This window comes from Solanum dulcamara, chromosome 2 (genome assembly GCF_947179165.1).
Source record: "Solanum dulcamara chromosome 2, daSolDulc1.2, whole genome shotgun sequence".
NCBI classification, from domain to species: Eukaryota; Viridiplantae; Streptophyta; class Magnoliopsida; order Solanales; family Solanaceae; genus Solanum; species Solanum dulcamara.
In genome coordinates this window covers 68,293,027-68,315,764 of record NC_077238.1, presented here as the reverse complement: position 1 = coordinate 68,315,764, position 22,738 = coordinate 68,293,027, and the positions used below count along the sequence as shown (strand labels likewise).

Below are 22,738 nucleotides of genomic sequence, written 5' to 3'. Positions count from 1 at the left end.
ATTGAGATGTAAGGCGATAGGATGGGAAATAGAGGAAATAGGTTTGGGGAGAGGAATGATCCAGATATGCTCATGTCTATGATGATCTGACTTATCACTTCAACCTCTCCCCCAATGATGCTGGTCTTACTGTCATCAATGAAGGTCCATTTTGGACGTCCACCCCCCTGTCTATTAGTTGAGTGGAATCGAAGTGTATCAAGGTGTCACACTAACGATAGCTCGAGACTACTATTCTGATACGCGTATCAACTCAGAGCACCAGTGAAGTGCTCACCTCTGCCGCCTTCGTTTTGTTATTATTTTAGGCTACTAGAGTATGTTGTTGCTTTATAACTTTGCTTGTTCTTTTGTTTCGTCTTTTGCTTTGATTTTTCTTTATTAACAAGCAATGAAAAAAAACTACTCAAGACTTATGAGGTTCATGAATGCAGAGTATTCGAAAGCCTAAATGTCCAGAAGACCTTAAGCCAGCAGATAGAAAGGCATATGTTCATTTTAATCTCACCAGAAGTGAGGAGGACTGCCCAATTTGTCTTCTTTCAAGTATAGCAAAGGGTCTTAGTTTTACTCTTGAAATATCTGCCCTTATCAAAATTTCTTTCCTTTTTTCTATGGGGTTGTATATGCAGGTACCAGAGAAGCACCATGCTGCGACAGTAGAGTCAACTGTTGCTGTCTCATCATTCACTGCAATCGTAGCCCCACTAGTAGGCCTAGTTGTTGATCAGACACAACCTTCAACTTTAATTGAAGTCAGATTGGCAGATGGCACATGGATGGTTTCACGATTCAACTTTCAACACAGTATTAGAGATATCTGAGGGTTTATTGATGCATTAAGGCCTGCTGGACCAAGGAGCTATCAACTACAGACAGTGGGTTTTCCTCCCAAGGAACTTGCTGATCTCGACCAGACAATAGAACAAGCTCACCTAGCCAATTCAGTTGTGATCCAGAAACTTTAGTTACATCTCTAAACTTTTGAGTGTTAGGTTAATACCCTCTAGAGATCGTTGAGATGCATCTAGAAATTCCTCCTTGTTTTCTTTTTGCTGCAACAAAAAATGGACATTGGCTTAAACTGACTATATAAGCTAGCTCATCATATAAGGAAACAATAGCTTATCCTAAAACTAATATGGTACACTTTTTAACTCCTCCTTTTTTTAAAAGACTGGATAATTGGAGCATGAATAAATATAACATGGATCCTAAAGTCAACTAAAAACTCTAGCTTATAATGTCCAAAACCGTAATTCATTTCCTTGACTAGTATTGCACACTTAACATTTCTCTAACATTACCTTCCACTACGAAGGAGAATTGCTCGACTAGTTTCATAGTTGCGCGTGCAAGCAGGGATAACAAATGTGTTTTTTGGCTGAAATTGGACGAATCAAAATAGGAAAAATCAACAGATGGAATAAGGTCCATTTACTTAAATAATATAGTATATAACATTAATTACGAATTTTAGTACATGTTTCACCTTTATAAAAAATGGCAGTATTTTTCTTATTCGAAATAGTAAAAAAAATAAAAGTACTAAAAATGTTTTTTCTTTCTTCCTCTTTCTCTTTTCTCTCTCTTTATTTTTTTCCTTTATTTTTTCTGTTTCTCTTTTTTCTTTCTCTCCTTCTTCTCTTCTTTTTTTTTGACCATTTTCCCTCCTTTTTTTCTATCCATTTTTCTCTTTTTCTTTCTCCCTCTTTTAAAAAATAATAATCAATTATTCTAATTTAAAACTTAATTTTGAATTAGATATTATAAAAATAATGTTTTTACTATCTTTTAAATTAAATATTTTTTATATAAATACATATATATTGCATTTCTAACACAATTAAAGAAATAAATATAAACGCTAAGTGTAACACATTTTGAATTCAATATATAACTAAAATATTTTTAATACACATGTATTATAAGTATTGTGTGTGAATTTCAAATATTCTAGTATTATTCAAATTAATTTGCGCTGTTAAAAATGTATTATATTTGTTGAAATAACAACAACTGAATTCATAACAATGTATAATATTAAATTCTAATTGTAATACATTTTGAATTCAATATAGTATATATATTATAGAGATGTTTCAATGCACGTGGTGAATATATAACTAAAATATTTTTAACACAATAATATATTCTGTTAATAAGAGAAAAAAATAAAAAATAAAAAATATATATTTTGAATACAATATATTATATGCATATTTCAATGCATTTGGTGAATATATAACTAAAAGTATTTTTAATACAATAATATATTTCGTTAATAAGAGAAATATTTTTATTATAATAGATTTTGAATTAATATATTATAGGCATGTTTCAATGCACGTGATGAATATATAACTAAAATATTTATAATACAATAATATATTTTAGCATTATTAATAAGAAAAAAAATAAATAATAATTATAATACATTTTAAAATCAATCTATGATATATATATATATATAATATGCATCTTTTAATAAATGTGGTGAATATATAATTAAAATATTTTTAATACAATTATATTAGAAATATTATATGTGAATTTCAAATATTTTGGTACTATTTCAATTAGTTTTAAATTAGAATAATTACTTATTATTTTAAAATAAAGGGAGAAAGAGAGAGAAAAAGAAAGAGAGAAAAAATAAGAAGAAGCACACAGGAAGGGGGGAAGAGAGAGAGAGAGAGAGAGAGAGATAGAGAGAGTACTTGAGTGATTTTAGTTATTAATTAAGATAAATATGCTATAGTTTGTAATTAAAAAGTACCCTAAAAAAGGGTAATTATTAATCTAAAAGAGTTTATTTATATAAAAATTTAATGGAATAATGCTCAATTTTTCTTAAAACTTAGCTGAGATAAGATGGACCAAGTTAAAATGGGCTAAATTATGGATTGTAACTCAGTCCACCCAATTTGACAACTTTTATGGGATCATTCGTACACATACTCCTATTTTGAGATTGTCTTTAATTTTTGCCCCTCAAAATCTTTGGTCTTTAATTTCATAATGAATAATAATATTGCATTAAATAGAACTTATAATTCTTACAAATTGTGCCATTAATATCTATTGAAATTAATTGATAAATATGTCTAGGACAAATAAAAAATCTCTTTAATTTATATTTTCAATATTTCAAGAGTTCACACGATTTTATAACCTTCTATATTTTGACATGCATTTTTTCTACTCATATTATGTTTTACTCATATGGAACGTTATTTATTAATTATTACAAAGAAATAAATATCATGCTTCCCACATTTCATCACGCCCTTCATGGGCGATACACGGAGGAATACTTTGTCACCAATGACAAATTTCAACAGTCAACGCCTACGATCCGCATAACTCTGGTGTCTACCCTGAGCTATCATGAGCCTATCTGAAATCACCCTCATATGATCTAAGGCCTCCTGCATCAAGTCTGTACCGCATGGCCTAGGCTTCGTAGACTCAAACCAACCAACCGGAGAGTGATAACGCCTACCATATAAGGCCTAGACGTGGCCATCTAAATACTGGAGTGGTAGATTTTGTTGTATGCAATCTCTGCCAAAGGCAAAAATCGGTCCCACTGACCAGTAAAATCCATAATACAAGCCCGCAACATATTTTCAAGAAACTGGATGGTGCGCTTTGACTGGCTGTCAGTCTGCGGGTGAAATGTTGTGCTAAGGTCAACATAGGTACCCAACTCCTCCTGAAAAGTCCTCCAAAAGCTGGACGTGAACTGTGAGCCCCGATCTGAAATTATAAAAACAGGCACACCATGAAGACGAACCATCTCCTGAATGTAGATATAGGCTAATCTCTCAGCACTGTAAGGAAGTGAGCCAACTTGGTCATTGATCCATGATCAAGACCACCGAAAGTGCGAGATAACCCCACAATGAAGCCATGGTGATACGCTCCCACTTCCATTCGGGAATGGGTAGTCCTGGGTTGAGTTTTCAGAGACATTCTTGGCTCAATTTATCCCCTGGAGCATTAGAGATCAGCTCCGAGATCAGTTCTCACGGTTGGAGCAGGGCTCCATGACCGTATCAGAGTACGAGGCCCAATTCCATGAGCTCTCAAGGCATGCTACCATGATCTTATCTACTGAGGAGGATAGAGTTTAATTATTCGTCAGAGGGTTAAGACGCCAGCTATGGATTGATACTCAGTCATTAGTCTTAGCGGGTCGCTCATTTCTGGATGTATTGGCCATGCCCACATGCTTGAGCAACTTTGTCATGAGGCCCAAGAAGGCAACGACAAGAGAGCTAGATAGGAGGATAGCTAGGGTAGGCACCACTTTAGACCAAGGGAGTCATATGATCGATCCCAGCAAGGCAAGTCCAGTCGCCTATTCTAGGCCTCATTTTATATTTTAGAGGATGGCCAGCACCGTCAGGGTGGCTCTAGTGCCGGTATAAGTCAGGGCTGATGTGGTTTTCAGACGGGTTCTTTTGGCCGAGTTATTTTATCTCCAACTCCAAGCTGACAGTCACAAAGGTGCTACAAGTGCGGAGAGGTAGATCATTGGTCCTGCATGTGCCTTCTCTATAGGCCAGCCATACCAGCTCCACAGGCAGCTAGGTCCGGACCAACAGTAACACCTCCAGTTAGAGGTGGAGGCTAGGTCCAGGACTGTAGGGGTGGTCATCAGGGTACATGGGGAGGTCTCCAAGGAGGTAGGATGGGAGATAGTGTCGATGCACGGGGTAGATGAGTCCAAGCTCACTATAGAGTAGAGGCTGAGGCCTCGGACGATGTAATCAAAGGTACGGTTCTATTATGTCATCAACCTGCATCTTCTTTATTTGATTAAGGTTCCACCTATTCTTATATGTATGTATATTATTCCCCTCAACTGATTATGATCCCAGAGCCCTTAGCTGAGCCATTGCGTATTTCAACCCCAGTAGGTATATCTTTAGTAGCGAATCAGGTTTTTCAATCCTGTATGGTGTCTATTCAGGGGTGAGACACTAGGTTTGACCTTATTTTGCTTGATATGGTGGATTCTGATTTGATTCTAGGCATAAAATGGTTATCTCCTCACCTTGTGGTCTTGGATTGCTATGCCAAGATCGTTACCTTAGCCATGCCTGAAATTTCGCTGGTGGTGTGGCAAGGCTCTTGTAGTCGCACGCCAGTCGGAATATTTGGCTTCTGTTAGAGATGTTAGTAGAGAGGGCCCTAAGGTTGGTTCAGTGCCTATAGTCTAAGAGTTTGCAGATGTGTTTCCTCCCGACCTTTCAAGCCTTTCTCCTGATTGATTTAAAGCAGGGTACTCATCTTATTTCCATCCCAATGTACTATATGTCCCCACAGAGCTCTGGAGCTCAGTGTTCAGCTTTAGGATCTCTTGGTTTAGGGATTTATTCATCCTAGCATGTCACCTTGGGGTGCCCTAATCCTATTTGTTAAGAAGAAGGATGGTACTATATAGATGTGTATTGATTACAGAAAGTTGAACAAGGTGATAGTAAAGAACCGTTACCCCATGCCTAGGATTGACGATCTATTTGAGAAGCTTCAAGGAGCCGTGGTATGTTTTAAGATTGATTTGAGATTCAGTTACCAGTAGTTTAGGATTAAGGCAGCGTACATCTCTAAGATCATATTTAGGACTCGTTACGGCCACTATGTGTTCCTATGATGTGTTTTGGGTTGACGTATGCCCTTGCTGCATTCATGACTTGATGACCTAGGTATTTAGGTTGTACTTAAACTTAGTTTTCATAGTCTTCATCGATGATATTTTGGTATACTCATAGAGCCGAGATGAGCATGAGAAATATTTGAAGATAGTGCTCCAAGATTTGAGAGATCAACGAATTATGCCAAGTTCTCAAATTACGAGTTTTGGCTTGAGTCTGTAGCATTGTTGGGGCATGTGGTATCCAAGGATGGCATTATGGTGGATTCAACAAAGATTGAGGCTATCCATGAATTAGCCAGGCCCACTTCTGTGACTGAGGTTCGTAGCTTCGTCGGATTGGCAGAGTACTACACGCGCTTTGTTGAGGGATTTTCTATTATAGAAGCACCTCTGACTTAGTTAACTCGCTGGGATGTTCCATTTGTATAGTCAGAGGAGTGTGAGAGGAGTTTTCTGAGGCTTAAAGAGTTGCTTACCACCGCTCCTATTTTAACTCTTCCAGTTGAGGCCGAGGGATTCACCGTTTATTGTGATATATTCAGTATTGGTTTGGGTAGTGTACTGATGCAGTAGGGATGGGTTATTGCTTATGCATTGAGGCAGCTTAAGCTGCATGAGCACAACTACCCCACTCATGACTTAGAGTTGACGTTAATAGTTCTTACGCTTAAGATTTCTAGGCACTGCCTGTATAGAATTCGATGCAAGATCTACGCTGGTCACAAGAGCCTTCGGTATATTATGAGTCAGAAGGATCTTAATTCGATGAAGAGCCATTGGATTGAGCTCTTGAAGGATTACGACCTCTTTATTCTCTACCATTTGGGCAAGACGACTGTAGTAGTAGATGCCTTGAGTGGAAAGGCAGTTAGTATGGGTAGTCTAGCCTTCCTTTCTACTATGGATCTACCTTTAGCTTTGGACATCCAATCCTTAGCTAATCAGATAATTCAGTTTGATATTTTTGACTCATGGTGTGCATGTGCTAGCTTATGTAGGAGCTTAGTCATCTCTATTAGATCGAATTCGCTGCTGTCAGTTTGAGGATGAGGATTTAGTTGCACTTTAAGATTGAGTTTTTATAGATGACACCAGCCTGGATACTTTAGATTCAGATGGGGTATTGAGGTTTGGTGGTTTTCTCTGTGTTTCGAGAATAGAGGGCTTGATTTAGTTGATCCTTAGCGAGGATCGTGATTCTATATCCTCACTGTTGATCTTTTGCGTACAACAATAACTACCACTCTAGTATTCAGATGGCCTTGTTTGAGGCCTTATATAGTAGGTGTTGTCTCTCTCTATTTAGTTGGTTTGAGTCTATGGAGCCTAGGCCGAGCAGTATAGACTTGATGCAAGAGACGTTAGATCATGTGAGGGTGATTCAAGATAGGCTCAGGATAGCTCATAGTAGACACTAGAGTTATGCAGATCATAGGCATCGGCAGTTGAGATTAGTTGTAAGTGATAGAGTATTCCTTCGTGTATTGCCCATGAAGGGCATGATGATATTTGGGAGGCGGGGCAAGCTTAGCCCCATATATATTGGCCCTTTTGAGTTTTTTTAGGATAATTGGCGAGGTTGCATATGAGTTAACTTTACCTCCATCCTTTTTAGCTATTCACTCAATTTTCCATGTTTTGATGCTGCATCCGTATGTTACAGACGAGTTCCATGTGCTCCCGTATAATGTGGCTGAGTTGAATGATCGTCTGAGTTATATTGAGGAGCCAGTTGCTATTTTGGCCAGAGATGTCAAGCAGTTGCAATCCAGAGAAATTCTATAGTTAAGGTTTGTTAGAGACATCATCTAGTCGAGGAGGCTCCTTGGGTGACCGAGCAGGACATGCGGGCACAGTTCTCCGTCTTATTTGATACTTTAGGTACTTCTTGACTCTTACTTTCGTGGATGAAAGTTCTTTTAGTAGTAGATATTGTAATGATGCTCCAGGTCAATTTTAAAATAATGCATTCATTTCGTCGTTTAAAATGTTCCTGTAGTGATCCTAAGTCATTTATGACTTGTTGGCACTGACTGTTTGGTCACTTAGTTGTTCATTTGGGTTTTAGGCCTGCTTTCCTGTTTTTGGAGCTATTATAACTCTAAAAGGTGATTTCGGTCACTACTTTAGTTAAACTTCATCAGAATACAATTATGATGATTTCATCAGCTCTGGAATGACCAAATTAGAGTAGTAGCATGGTCAACCTGAGTATCGAGGAAATTGGTATGAGTTTAGGACCATTTGATGTTGTTGCCTTTTGAAATTTGGCCTATAGTTGACTTTGGTCAACATTCTTGGAAAACGCACTCAGATGAAAATTATGATAGTGCATTTAGTTCTGGAATATCGAGTTTGGTCTATAATAACCCTTCGTTCACTTCCCGAGGCTTTCGGTTTAATCCCGAGGCCTGTTGTGGAATTTTGCTGAAAATGACACTGGATGTGGGACTCATATTTTGCTAAAATGACCTCATATGGGAATTTTGAATGCGCCATTGAGTACGGAGCCTCTGAAGTTAGGTATGCGAGTCATGATTATGACTCGTCATCATTGTTATGAGTCACTGAATTGATTGGTCTTGTAGGTCTCTAAAAAGTGTTGAAATTTTAGCCTCTGATTTTTTGTTATGAGTCGTTGTTACGACTTGGAAACTTCTCTACAAGTCATTAAAACCTCTCGTATTGTAGGTATGAAAATGTGCCATTTTAAGGGCCTATGAAGTTTGGTAACAACTAGGTATTACGAATTGTAGACACTCCTACGACTTGTCATGTTGAGTCGTAGGGTGTCATTTGAGGTTGTTCTGAGACAAGCCTTTAGGATTCACTCTACGACTCTTTCTTATGAGTCATAGAAGGGACCACGAGTCATAGAGTGACTCGTCACCATGAGTACATACCAAATTTTGAGGGGTTCTCTTTGGTTCCAACTTTTTGACTTTTGGGGTAATATAATATCTCCCCCTTGGGAACATTCTGTCACGACCCAATCCCATAGGCTATGACTGGTGTCCAAAATGGACACTCGCGTGTACCCCTGTTAACTATAAGTAAACCACGCATAATTTCTAACTTAAGGAAATAGAATGTTATCTCAAACTGTCACATGTTCAAATATTAACACAACCCGTCTCTTGAGGAGTCACAACTTATCAATAGGTAACATAGTACATAAGCCGATGAGGCTGTCATAACATGTGGGGTCGTCTTATTATATACATATACGAGAGACGACAAGGCTTCCTCTATGAAAGAGAACGCCCCAAAACATAAGTCATATAGATACAACTGAACACATATACACACAACCCACACATATGTCTACAGACCTCTAAGAGTGTCAATGGTATCATATGGTGGGATAGAGCCCTCGTTGTACCCCTGAATAAATGAATATATACATAAAAATATCAGTACCAAAAATCTAGGCTCCGGCACAATAGAGCACCTCCAAAATGGCTGAGTGAAAATCCTAAGCTAGCGGATCCCCAAAATGCGGATCTGTACCTGCAGGCATGAAATGCAGCCCCCCGAAGAGAAAGGGTCAGCACGGAATACGTACTGAGTATTTAAAGCATAAAATACCACAAAGGAGATTACATCTGAAATAAGGATTCAGGAGACAAGTATAACAATTAATAAATTATTGTACCTACATCTTATGAAGTGAAGTCATGTATATCATCATCATATATCATACCCGGCCTGCTTTGAGACTCGAGGTCACAATTATATTATGATATCATCATATGTATATATATACTGTACCCAGCCCTCTAGTGAGGGGCTCAGTGAATAGAGTAGTATACACTTATACCGTACCCGACCCATTATGGGACTTAGTGCCATAACCATATCATTGCATCATCATATCACCATATACATATATCATACCGTACCTGGCCCTCTAGTGAGGGGCTCAGTGAAGATATAGTAAAGTTGTGCACGATAACATACTCGGCCCAAGACTCAGTGAAAGATGTATTAACAGTATGCATGAGCAGAGTAGTGAGTAACCATATGCAAATTAAATCATCATTTGAGACTCAATAGAGTAATCAAGTGAACCATCACTTAAAGATCAAGGTAGTAATCGTCTCAAGTACCCTCTAAATGTCATTAGGGATCATATCAAATAGAGCCTCAGGAATCATAGACATATATCAAGACAATGCTAAATAACTTATGGAATCAGAGACATTTGGCATTGTAGAGTCCTTAGGAATAGGAGCTTATGCATCCAATTACTATTCAACATATAGAAGGCTCGAGGGCAATAGCTCAACTACTTTAAGAGTTTTAACATCCAGAAGTGAATAAGAGTTATGAGTCATACTCGGAGCTTATGAATGGAATTATCACCAAATATCATATCACATATCACATATATCTAAGACATGCCAAAAGAAAAGAGGGATAGGCTTTACATACCTTTTATGGATTAACTGTAACCAAGCTTGCTTCGTTACCCTTCGAACCTATTTAACAAGAAAGTAATACTATTATTAATAAACTACAACTTTCTAACTTATAAATCTACAACAAACTACCCATAGGAATCATTTCCTTGTTCACACTTCTCGATTAGTATTTTGGTTAGTTAAGAACTTAACGGAAATCGAGCAGCATGTCCCCTATACAACTTACCTAATTCGAACTTCCTATTAACCTCCGATTAGCACAGCAATACCACAACAATAACCACCATACATATACAATAAAACTACTTCAATATTATTCAATATAAGCTCTAAATAGCCCACCCAAAACCACGAGATCAAAATACGATTTTCGATCTTTATTTCATAAAATCACAACCACACGGAAAAAAGCATAACGTGGCTGCAAACAGCAGCACTTATCCTCATTCATAGCTATATTTTCAGCCCTTCAACATACATGAATTACCTTCAAATACAATACCATCATAATGACAACACTAATCAAACTTTAATCAAACTAGAACGACTTCAATTCTGTCCATTTACAATATCAATAATAACCATGTAATTTTGTTACCTCCATCCCTAATTAATACAAAGTAATCTTTCCATTACAACACCATTAACTCCAATTTGAAAAGAAGAAACCCTACTTCAGCAACTTGGCTTCTCAACTCGGTTGAAAGTTGACAGCTTCACATTGTGCCTTCTTGCTGCCCCAATAATTAATTTACATTGTTAATCATCTTCACTTGATCGAAAAATACCTTAGATAATTAATTTATGGATCAAAATTTGAGGCCTTACCTTGCTGCAGCTATGGTCGTGGCTCTCTCCTTCTTTCTCTCTAGAATTCTCAAAGTTGAAGATAAGAAAATGAAACCCTTAGTCATTAGTTTAACCTTATATACATCACTTTTGGAAGTGACACATGTCAGCCCCTAAGGGTGACATGTGTCCTTCTCCTACACATTTACCTCACCCATACACCCACCCTACTACTGCCACATGTCTTGGTGGGGTCCACCTTAGTGGGTGCATCAGCTACTCTTGCCAAGTAGGTGCATCACCTACTTGAAGTAGGTGCATCACCTACTTACTCTTTTTCGTAGGTTCATGATCTAGTCTCGCCTTGAGAACCTACGTGATCTTTGCTACTCAAGCTTCACATGTACTCAAGTAGCTTAAGGATGTAAGACATTCAAACCAGTAGCTTACGTAGGTCGATTACCATGACTTATTAGTTGGTCTCTAACTCCTTTTAAGTCCTTCCAAACCTATTTCCAACCATCACTACTCACATAGAACTTCATAGATAAATGGATCGCATGACAACTTTTAGAGAAACTAAAAAAAACATGTTCCAATGTACAAAAGTGTGGGATATAACACATTCATCATCAAATGAGATTAAATTATCATAGGAAAGACGTGGAAAGAGGATTATTAACCCAATATGAATATAATGACACCTTAAAATGCATGTAACATGAAGACTTCAAACTTAACATAAATCATGATTTAAAAATCAACTTCATGAACATGCATGTCTATGAATTACGTAGGAGGAACTAAATACGTAAGAATTCAATTAAATTTGAATAATAACAACTTACTAATTTAGGCTTGAGTAGAGGGAAAGAGGTACGGGTATCATTTCATCATATCCGCCTCCACTTCCCAAGTAGCACTCTCTACATGTTGATTCCTCCATAATACTTTGACGGACACAACTTCTTTGTTTCTTAGCTTCTTAACTTATCGGTCTAATATTTTCACTAGAACCTCCTCATAAGTCAAATTCTCTTCAACACTCACATCTTCCAATGGTACAATGGAATTTGGATCACCCATGAATTTTCTCAACATAGATACATGAAATACCGGATGAACCATAATTAATTCAACCGGAAACTTTAACTCATAAGCCACTTTACCAACATGTCTCAATATCTTATAAGGTCCAAAGTACCTTGGACTCAATTTCCCTTTCTTACCATATCGCATTACCCCCTTCATGGGTGAAGCCTTCAAATAGATCCAATCATCCACTTCAAATTCAAGCTCCCTTTTCCTAACATATGAATATGATTTTTGATGACTTTGAGCTGTGTTCAACCTCTCCCTTATGAGTCTCACCTTCTACATGGCATCTATTAGAAAATTTTGACCAATCAAGGTCATTTCACCTACTTCAAATCATCCTACTGGGGACCTACATCTTCTTCCATACAAGACTTCAAAAGAAGCCATTTGGATGCTAAAGTGATAACTATTATTATAGGCAAACTCAATCAATGGTAAATGTTCATCCCAACTTCCTTTAAAATCAATCACACACGCCCTCAACATATCCTCCAAAGTGTGGATCGTTATTTCAGCTTGACCATTGGTTTGAGGATGGAAAGCGGTACTTGACTTAACCTTTGTACCAAGACCCCTTTGGAATGACTTCCAAATATACAAAGTGAATTGAGTACCTCGATCCGATTTAATGGATAAGGGAACACCATGAAGTCTTACTAATTCACGAACATATAATTTAGCATAATATTCGGCACCATAAGAAGTCTTAACCAGTAGAAAATAAGTCGAGTTAGTCTTCCGATCTATAACAACCCAAATGGAATTATATTGCTTCTTAGTACGAGGCAAGCCCATTATAAAGTCTATATTCTTATCTTTCCACTTCTAAGTAGGAATTTCAATATCTTCAGTTGGACCTCCTAGTCTTTGATTCTCAACTTTAACTTGTTGGCAATTAGGATACTTAGCCACAAATTCCGCCATGTCCTTCTTCATGCCATTCCACCAATACATTTCTCTTAAATCAAGATGCATCTTGGTGGAACCCGGATGAATCGTATATTAGAAACTATGAGCCTTATTCAATATTAACTCTCTTAAGTCATCAACATTAGGCACACACAACCGACCTTGCTAACGAAGCACACCATCTCCCCTTTGGGAGAAAGCATTAATGGCCTTTTTGGCAACCAACTTCTTTAACTCAACCAATATTGGGTCATGGTCCTGTTTGGCCTTAACATCCACCACAATAGATGATTACAAACAATTATGCATAAGAACACCTCCATCATTAGAATCAACCAAACGCATACCTAAACGCGCTAATCTAATAACATCTTAACCAATTCCTTCTTATGTTCTTCAACATGTGCAACACTATTCATAGACAATCTACTTAGTGCATCGGCAACCACATTAGTTTGCCTGGATGGTACAACATACTCATGTCATAGTCCTTCAATAATTCAAGTCATCTTCTTTGCCGAAGGTTCAAATATTTTTGCTTAAACACATATTATAAACTCTTATGATCGGTGAACACATCCACATGGATACCATAAAGATAGTGTCTCTAAATCTTCAAAGCAAATACAACCGTTGCTAGTTCAAAATCATAGGTTGGATAACTCCGTTCATGCACCTTAAGTTGCCTAGAAGCATAGGCTATCACCTTACCATGTTTCATCAAAAAACAACCAAGACCAACCCTTGAAGCATCACAATATACAAAAAAACAATTGGACCCTTCAACTCTTTTCACAAGTTTCCAACCATTGAAACTTCACCTTCTTTTGAGTCAACTTAGTTAAAGGTGAAGAGTTTGATGAAAACCCTTCTACAAATCTTCTATAATATTGGGCTAGGCCTAAGAAACTTCTAATATACGAAGTGGACAACGGTCTAGGGAAAATCTTAACTGTCTCGGTTCTCTTAGGAACAACCATAATTCTTTCACCGGACACAATGTGACCAAGAAAAGACACATCCCTTATCCAAAACTCACACTTATTGAACTTGGCAAATAATTGCTTATCCCTTAGTCTTTGCAACACAATCCTTAAGCGATTATCTTGCCTCTCCTCATTCCGAGAGTAAACCAAAATATCATCAATAAATACAATTACAAACAAGTTCAAATATTGTTTGAACACCCCATTCATCAAATACATCAATGTTGTGAGGCCATTGGTCAAACCAAATGACATAACTAAGAACTCATAATAGCCACACCTTGTTCGAAATTTCCTCTTGGGAATATCATACTCCCTCACCCTTAATTAGTGATAATCAGAATGGAGATCAATCTTAGAGAAATGGCTCACCCCTTGCAATCGGTCAAACAGATTATCTATCTCGAAATTGTATATTTATTCTTGATGGTTACTTTATTCAATTGCCAGTAGCCAATGCACATACGTAACGAACCATTTTTCTTTCTAACAAACAAAACGGGAGTACCCCATGGGGATATGCTTGATCTAATGAAACTTTTGTCTAGCAAGTCATTCAATTAATCCTTTAACTCTTGTAATTCCGCTGGAGCCATTCATTAAGGAGGAATAGAAATGGATTGACTATCGGGAAGAAGGTCTATAAAAAAGTCAATGTCCCTTTTGAGAGGAACACTGGGTAAATCATTGGGAAACACATTCGGAAACTCATTTATAATAGGGACCGACTCAAGAGTAGGGGCTTCAAAATTTTCATCCTTAACCCTCAAAAGATGATATATAAAACCCTTGAAAATCATTTTTTGAGCTTTAAGACATGAAATAAATTGACCTTTGAACATAAAATTACTACCTTTCAATTCTAGGACCGGATCATTAGGAAATTGGAACTTAACCACTTAGGTCCTATAATTAATAGAAGAATAAAATGCATATAGCCAATCCTTAGCAAGGATAACATCAAAATCGGTCATCTCATGCTCAACTAGATTGAGTAGAGTAACTTTGCAAAAATTAAAACCGGACAACTTCTATAGACTATTTTAACCACAACTGACTCACCTACGGGAGTATAAATAGAAAAAAGCTCTAACAATATTTTGGGGCTAACATCAAATCTCATGGCCACATAAAGGGAAAGCAAAAGACAAATTTTCACTCGAATGATAAACATCATAGTGAAAGACCCGTAACATACCGATAACAATATCAGGAGTCTCCTCCATCTTTTGCCTACCATGAAGAGCATAAAATTGATTGTTGTGTTGACCACCATTTGGTTGCATTTGAGCACCTTATGCAACTTGGATTCCATGAGCATCTTGTCCTTGAGGATGACCATCTTTGACCTTAAATTCCTTAGCATGATGACCCGGCTTACCACATCGGTATCAAACATTCAAACCCGCTAAACACTCATAATTTTGGTTCTTACCACACTTTTTGCATATGAGAGTAACTTGTCCTATAGGATCACCTCTTTGAGGCTTAGGGTTGGGCACCCTATATTTGTCAAACCTAAGAGTAGTGGCATTTGAAAACCCTTGGCTGGAGTACTTTTGGCAAAAATGAGGACGTCCACCACCTCCAAACTTAGCATGAGAGAATTCACCACCATTGAACCTTGTCCTCTTGGACTCCCTAGTTTTCTCCTTTAGATTCTCACTCTCTATTTGCTCTTCATAGGTTATGAACCAAGATATATCCATCTTCCGAATCAACATACCCATCTTACATTCCTTTGAGACCATATCAGATACCCCCGACACGAATTTACTCATACAAGATCTTAAATCGGCAATCATGAATGGAGAATATTTTGACAATTGGGTGAACTTTAGGACATACTCCCTCACACTCATTCCACCTTTCTTAAGGTTGATGAACTCTTGTACCTTGGCCTCTTTCTACTCTAACGGGAATAAGCGATCAAGAAACGCTCCTTTGAACTCATCCCAAGTCATAAGTTCCGCCTTTCTAGGCCTCTCACTTTTCTATTGATCATACCAAATACGAAAAACACCCTTCAATTGATACATAGCCTACTCCTCCCTCTCAATTGGGCTCCATGATTTTGTGATTGCTATCAACAAACTCTTGTGGATCCTCTTCCACCTTAAAACCCTAATACTCTGAAGGATTCATACTCATGAAATCACAAACTCTTGTTGCCATCGTACCCATATTTGGGTTCACAAGAGCCACCACTTCATGGTAAACTTGGGTCGTAATGGCTTGTGGAAGTATTTGAAAGGCCGCTAGGAACTCAACATTGGAGACTTGATCATTTAAAGGATAATTTGGAGCTTGTTGCTCCTTTTCAACCACATTTCTTCTAGCAGGGTATCTTTGTAGAGGTAGATTCTGAAAATTGCAAAGAACAAGCGTTAGAGAGAAAGACTTAACCACTCTACCGTACGATATATATTAAGAAAAAATGAGACTTTCCTAAAATATTTCATAGCCTCCTATTCATGGATGTGGCATGCTTCACACCAATGAATAAGAATCTACTTAACACGACATGTTAGACTCCCTAGGACTCTTCTAAACCTTGTGCTCTGATATCAATTTTATCACGACCCAAACTAGGGCCAAGCCATGACATGACAATTGATATGCAAGGGACCCCAACCAAGCCTTCTTAGCATACATCACATACATAAGGTAAAGAAACATAGTAAAACAAGTGGAAGTAACAACTCAAGGGAATGATTCTAAGGGATAGAAAACTCAATAGATGTCCAATGGACTACATCTCATAGCATCTAAACATGCCTCTAGTTTAATCTTTGATAGGGGCTTAGAAAAAGATCCTAGCTCACCCGAAATAATAGAACAAAGTAAAGTAAATAACGAAAATAAACGTCATGTCCTCGATATAATGAGGACTCACCAATTTCTTTGAAAAAACTAAGCAACTCTAGCTACGAAGAGGATGGTTGTGAGTGTCATCCGCCCCTACATTATGAGACAATATAGGCAAAATATGCGTTAGTACATAGAAGGTACTAAATATATAAGATATGCATGAACAAGTAAAGAAACATGAACAATATGCCATAAGATTCATGACCAATCATAATGAACATGAGTAAGAATTAAAAACATTTGAAAACATATGAAAACTCATGGTCAATGCATATCATCAAACTTCATCATAAAGCTTCATAGCTTATCTTCAACTTGTGTGGGATAAGAGATTTAACCGACATCTTAGAAAATAAAAGCTATAACATGGAATCTGATGGAACCCTTATTGAGAAGGGGGAGATAGCCTTGCCAGGGCATACTCCTTCATGGTACTCATTTCAACTCAACTGTGCCATATGTGGATCCACTAGCTAGGCCACAAAGGCAATCCTACATGGGCAACGTAGTTTGGGACTTTAGGTTGCTACTAGGATTCCTTTGGGTAACTAACTGCACTACCGAAACAAACCCCACCTAGAAGTTCTCTTGGTGCTTAGTCAATATCCCAACAAAAACTCATAAAAACATGATCATAACATAATAGGGAAAGATAGTAACTACCTATTAATCTATCTTTATAAAAAATATTAAGAGTATCTTATTAACTTTAATGATTCATAAGAACCCATAACTTTGGTAAGAATCGTACTTATCGCCATCTTTGAACATGATTGTGTGAGAATCATACTTATCACATCATAATAACTATCTTTGATCATAACTTGATGTTTATCATAACTTCATCATTAACATCATAATCTCAACTTTAAATCATGAAAACTTTCTTTAAACATCATTAAACTCCTAATCAATTCATGAAAATTATCTTTGTACTTCATAATTTATATTTGAAATAGTTGTATGCATGGGAATCCACAACTCAACTTAAAATCATGCAATTCATATGAAAACATGCTTATAAAGATCATTGATAATCATTGAAAATGAAATTGGAATAGTACAATACAATTCATCAAAACTAGGGTTCATAATCAATTGAAAATTGAGTAAAACTTTGAGAAACTTTACCTTTTTGGTATAAACCATATATCTCAGAGGGAATTTGTGGGTGAAAGGAACCTATGGATAAATCCCAACATACTTTGATTGAATTCACTAAGAATTGAAGAAGAAACCCTGAAGAAATCTTAAACCCTAGCTTGAAACTTAGAGAAGATTCCTTGAGAGAATTGAGTTCCTTGCCTTAGAGATTTTTAGAGGAATGATTTAGAATGAGGGAGATTTCAAAGGATTGGGTAAATATAGGGTTGAACTTAGCCATAATTATGTCTAGATTTATTGAACTGAACTTGGGAAATGACATAATTACCCTTCATTAAAACTTTGAATTTAGACCTATGAATCAACCTTACGACTCATCCTCAAGTCTATGATTTGTAGACTTGAATCGTAGTGCAGGTCCTGATTTTATGAGATTTTGGGAGCCTCTGAAGTTAGGTCTATGAGTCATGATAATGACTCATCATCATTGTTATGATTTTCAAATTGATTAGTCCTGCAGGTCTCTATAAAGTTCTGAAATTGCAACTCTCTAATCTTTTATTACAAGTCATTATTACGACTTGTAAACTTCTATACAAGTCATCAAAACCACTTGTCTTGCAGGTATGAAAACCTGCATGTTTAAGGGCATCTGAAGTTTAGTGACGACTAGGTATTATGAATTGTAAAAATTCCTACAACTCATCCTGTTGAGTCGTAGGGTGTCATATGAGATTGTACTGAGATAGGCCTTTTGGATTCACACTACAACTCGTCCCTATGAGTCGTAGAAAGGACCATGAGTCGTAAAGTGACTCATCACTATGAGTACATGCCAAATTTTGAAGGATTCTCTTTGGTTCCAACTTTTCGACTTCTGGGGTATTATACCAGCAAACCTTAACTATATGAATGGATCTGGATCGAAACTGCCTGTCATCTCTGGCCAAAATAGCAACTGGATCCTCAATATAACTCAAACGATCATCCATATCAACCGCATCATACTAGAGCATGTAGGACTTTTCTGGCTGGCGCAATATCGAAACATGAAAGACTAGGTGAATAGTTGAAAAGGCCGAAGGCAAAGCTAACTCATATGCAACCATGCCAACTATCCTAAAAATCTAAAAAGGGCCAATATATTTGAGGCTAAGCTTGCCTCGCCTCCCAAATCTCATCACGCCCTTCATGGGCAATATACAGAGGAATACTCTATCATTAACGACAAATCTTAGCATCCGATGCGAATGATCCTCATAACTATAGTGTCTAATCTGAACTATTCTAAGCCTATCCTAAATTACATTTACATGATCTAAGGCCTCCTGCATCACATTTGTACCACAGAGCCTGGGCTCTATAGACTTAAACCAACCAACTGGAGAGCGACAATGTCTACCATATAAGGCCTCGAATGAGGCCATATTAATACTTGAATGATAGTTGTTGTTGTACGCAAACTCCGCCAAAGGCAAAAACTGATCCCACAAAATCCATAACACAAGCTCGCAACATATCCTCAAGAACCTGGATGGTGCGCTCTAACTTGTCGTCAGTCTGTGGGTGAAATGCTCCGCTAAGGTCAGCACAGTTACCTAACTCCTCCTGAAAAGTCTTCCAAAATCTAGATGTAAACTATGAATTCCAATCTAAAATGGTAGAAATAGACACACCATGAATATGTACCACCTACCGAATATAGTTACGGGCCAACCTTTCAGCACTATAGGAAGTATAAATGAGAAGGAAGTGTGACGACTTGGTCAATTGATCCACGTTGACCCAGATATTATCAAGATCATGGGAAGCTCAAGGCAACCCCACAATGAATTCCATGGTGATACGCTCCCACTTCAACTCAGGAATAGGTAGTATCTGAAGCTCGCCACCAGGCCTTAAATTCTTAGCCTTAACCTCTTAACAACTCAAACAACGCGACACATAATCAACAATATCTCTCCTCATACTGCTCCACTAATAATGCTGCCTCAAGTCATGATACATCTTAGAGGTGCTTGGATGGATAAAATATATGGAATCATGGGCCTCGCTAAGGATCAACTGAATCAAGCCCCCAACTCTTGAAATAGAGAGAAGACCACCAAACCTCCATACCCTATCTGAATCTACAGTAGCCAGGCCCTTCATCTCCCAAAATTCAATCTCAAAGTGCAACTATATACTCATCATCAAACTAATGGTTGCAATTTGATCTAATAGAGATGTCTAAGCTCCCACATAACCGAGCACACATCATGAGTCAAAAATATCAAATCAATCATCCGGTTAGCTAATAACTAGATGTCTAAAGCTAAAGGTCGCTCCACAGTAGAAAGAAAGGCTAGACTACCCATACTAATAGCCTTTTGACTCAAGGCATCTACTACTACATTTGCCTTTCCTGAATGGTAGCGAATAAAGAGGTCGTAGTCATTCAAGACATCAATCTAATGGCGCTGCCTCAAATTAAGATTCCTCTGACTCATAATATATTAAAGGCTCCTGTGATCAGCTTAGATCTCGCATCGAACTCTATGCAGGAGTGCGTCTAAATCTTAAGTGCAAAAAATACCACCGCCAACTCTAAGTCATGAGTGGGGTAGTTATGCTTGTGAAGCTTAAGATGCCTCAAAAAGCAATAACCCGGTTGTGCTATATCAGTTCACAGCCTAATACCATGCCGGATGTATCACAATAAATAGTGAATCCATCTCTCTTAATTTGAAGAGTCAATATAGGAGCGGTGGTAAGAAACTTTTTGAGCCTCAGAAAGCTCATCTCATACTCCTTCGACCACAAAAATGAAACATCCTAGTGAGTCAACTGACGAAGCTATCAACCTCAATCATAGAGGTGGGCCTCAACCAATCACGGATAATCTCAATATTTGTCATATCCACCATAATGCCATTATTGGATACTACGTGCCCCAAGAATGCTATGGGCTAAAGCCAAAACTCACACTTTGAGAACTTGGCATAAAGATGCTGATCTCTCAAAGTCTAGAGCACTACCCTTAAATACTGCTCATGTTCATCTCGGCTCCATGAGTATACCAAAATATCATCAATGAAGACCATGAAAAATATGTCGAAGACAGCCTGAATATCCCGGGTCATCAAGTCTATGAATGTGGCAGGGGTATTAATCAACCCAAAAGATATCACTAGGAACTCATAGTGGCCGTAATGAGCCCTAAATGCGGTCTTAGGGATGTCCGCTGCCCTAATCCTCAACTGGTGGTAGCTGGATCTCAAATTAATCTTAGAAAATACCATAACTCCCTGAATCTAGTCAAATAGATTGCTAATCCTAGGCATGGTGTAACAGTTCTTAACCGTCACCTTGTTTAACTGCCTATAATCAATACACATCCGTATAGTACCATCCTTCTTCTTAAAAAACAGGACTGGGGCACTCCAAGGCAACATTCTAGGCTAAATGAATTCCTTACTTAAAAGATCCTAAAGTTGAACAGTAAGATCCTTGAGCTCTGAAGGGGGCCATACAGTACGATGGTATGGAAATAGGATGAGTATCCATCTCTAAATCAATAGCAAAGTCAATATCATGATCTTGAGAAAGGCCAGGCAAGTCGACAAGAAATGCATCTGCAAACTCTCAGACTATAGACACTAAGTCAACTATAGGGCCCTCCCTAATAACATCTCTAACACAAGCCAACTATGACAAACACCTGCTAGGCATTAATCTCTAATCTTGAATAAAAGATATCACTCTGAACGGCGTGCGACTACAAGTGCCATGTCATACCACCAATGAAATACCAAGCATGGATAAGGTAATGGTCTTGGAATAGCAATCAAAGACCGCACGGTAAGGGGATTACCAGTCTATGCCCAAAATTAAATCAAAATCCACCATATCAAGGAAAATAAGGTCAGCCCTAGATTCTCTCCCCTAAATAGAAACCACACAAGATTGAAAAACCTGATCTACTACTAAAGATTAACCTACCAGGGTTAAAACATGAAGGTTTCTTAAAGGTTTCTGAAAATCTCACTTATGCCACTCTTTTACAAGATGGGTCGCATATGTGCTAGGGGTAGAAGCTGACCCTAAGGTCGTGCCAAGGCTATAAATCTATCCTGGGATAGAGAGTAGACTTCAAAGCTAGAGGTGGAACCACCAGTAGCTCTAGTACATTATCAGTTGGTGGGGCTGGGACCAGCCCAGCCACCGCTTGAGCCAGTTGCAACTTCAGACCCATAGGCGATGTTCGCCTAAATATTAGATCCGATTGGGGGTATGCAGCAGGCCTTAGCTCCAGCTACTCCAGCAATGCATGGTCAGCCTACACTTGAGGCTAGTAGTTCAGCAGCCACTAGCACTTGCTGCTCAGTCGGATGATTTAGAAGGCGTTATGTAACTTCAAGAGAAGAAGATACTCAGGGTGTTCCTTAGACTATCACTAGTGAGATTTTTTAGGGTTGTGGGTGAGGATGCCCATGAGTTTTTACTTACTTGCCACAAACGGTTGTAGACTTCGGGTTTAGTGGAGTCGAGAGGAGTTGACTTCACAGCTTATTAGCTAGATGGTCCTGCCCAACAATAGTGGTGTTCATATTTAGAGACCAAGCTAGCTTGGTATCCACCGGTGTCGTGGACTAAGTTTTCAAAGGCCTTCTTATCCCGGTTTATCCCTAGGAGCATCAAAGATTAGCTCTGAGATCAGTTCTCACAGTTAAAACATAGCTCCATGTCCATATCAAAGTACGAGGCCTAATTCAATGAGCTTTTTAAGTATGCTACCATGATCTTACCTACTGAGGAGGAGAGAGTTTGGTGCTTCGTCAGAGGGTTGAGACTCCAGCTATGGATTGAGACTCAATCTTTAGTCTCAATGGGATGCTAATTTTAGGATA

General features: G+C 38.0%; 1 pseudogene; it reads left to right on the top strand.

The window, feature by feature from the left end:
* The first annotated feature begins 428 nt into the window (after positions 1–428).
* LOC129872446 (plant UBX domain-containing protein 4-like) lies at positions 429–968 on the top strand (annotated as a pseudogene).
* The last annotated feature ends 21,770 nt before the right edge of the window (positions 969–22,738 follow it).